The sequence below is a fragment of the Gracilinanus agilis genome, chromosome 2 (assembly GCF_016433145.1).
Source record: "Gracilinanus agilis isolate LMUSP501 chromosome 2, AgileGrace, whole genome shotgun sequence".
In the NCBI taxonomy this organism is placed as follows: domain Eukaryota; kingdom Metazoa; phylum Chordata; class Mammalia; order Didelphimorphia; family Didelphidae; genus Gracilinanus; species Gracilinanus agilis.
Window position 1 is genome coordinate 621,490,592 of NC_058131.1, and position 1,714 is coordinate 621,492,305.

Genomic DNA, 1,714 nt, shown 5'->3' on the forward strand with positions numbered 1-1,714 from the left:
CTCTACTTAGCCATTATGTCCAAAATAGAACTCATTTTCTTCCCCTATCCCTCCAAGTTATCTATCTTTTCTCGTAAGCTCTTCCCACTTCAGAGGACATCACTATCCTTTAGTCACTTGGGCTCCCAAACACACAATGCCGCTATCCACATATCTGATTTATGGCCAGATCTTTTCAATTTCCACCTTCTCGTTATCTGTTGTATAAGCCTCCTCTCCACTCATGCAGCTACAACTCTCATCACTTCTTGTCTGAGCTTTTTTAGTAGCCTTCTAAGTGGCCTCCCTTCTTCGAATCTCCCCATTCTAATCCATCAGAATTTCATTGAACCATCAAAACAATTTTTCTAAAGTGCAGGTCTGATCATGCCACTTCCCTACTCAGTGTACTCCAGCAACTTCCTACTACTTCTATGATAAAATATGAAGTCCTTTTCTTGGCTTTTTAAGCTGATACATCACCTGGCCCTTTCCTGCTGTTCCAACCTCTTCACTCTTCTCTAAACACTATGATCCAGCTACACAGGCCTATTTGCAGTTCCTCAAACAGGGCTTTCTGTCTCTCCTTTCCAAGACAGTTCTGCACATACCCTAAAGGTATAAAGGGAAGAGAGCATGACCTTGAAACCAAGAAGCCTGAGTTCTAGTTCCTGCTCTTCTACTAACCTGCTCTGTTATCACTTCTTTTTGGGGGACTTAGTTTCTAGATTCCTTTACTAAATGAGGGTGGATCCTAGATGATTTTTAAGGTTCTTCCTAGTTTGAATAAAACAAAACTATGGTCATCTACCTTTATGTAATTGTGTGAAGCTCCCTTACAGAGCTAAGAATTTCCGATTCCCTACAAAAGGGGAAAAAGGAAGTGTGGTGTGTTATTTGCCTAAAGTTGGTAAAAGAACCACAAAACCATAGATGTGGGGATTTTAGAAGTTATCTAGTCCAGTCCCCACATTTTTCAAATGGAGAAACAGGATAAAAAGGTTAAGTAGCAAAGATGAAATCTAAAGTCTTTTGACTTTAATTCTAATGCTCCTTCCATGGTACCACATAGACCAATAGGAACTGGTGCCTGGAAAAACAAGTGGAATGAAATCCCATCTCATTCCCTCTTTTCAATCTCTGCTCCTGGAACTCTGTCATCAGATTATTCCAAGGTGTTTTGAGGGATTGTAGATGGATAATGGGGGACAGAAAAGGGAGTAGATGAGGAACAGAAGTCCTTAAGAGGGAAAAAAATTGTAAAATGATTCTTTTCTGTGTAGAAAAGCAGAGAGATTGGTAGTTGTTTAGGGTTGAACTGAGAACAGGAAGATGGAAGATGTTGCAAGAAAAATAGCAAGTGGTGGGGAAGCTTTAAATGAAAAAGCCAAGGAAATTTATTCAGAGGTCATCTCTCTGGTAGCCCATAGTATCCATCGCCTGCACCTCTTCCTCCTCCACTCACTAGTTCCCCCTAGACTTCGTTTTCAATCCCCTTCCCCACCCCTTTTTCCTCTCTCCTTTTCCTTTCCTCCACGCCAGAGATAGCTAGACACGCATGCGCAAACGGATCCTTTTCTCGCGACGGGCTCTCTTCTCTTTCCCTCCCCTTCGCTCCTCGCTCCGCCGGTCTCTCATTGGACAGCCCGCCCCCACGCTACGGCCAATCAGCGTGGCCCTCTCGCCCCCGTGTTACTGGGTAGAACAAAACAAAAACAAACAGAGCGAGAGAGGC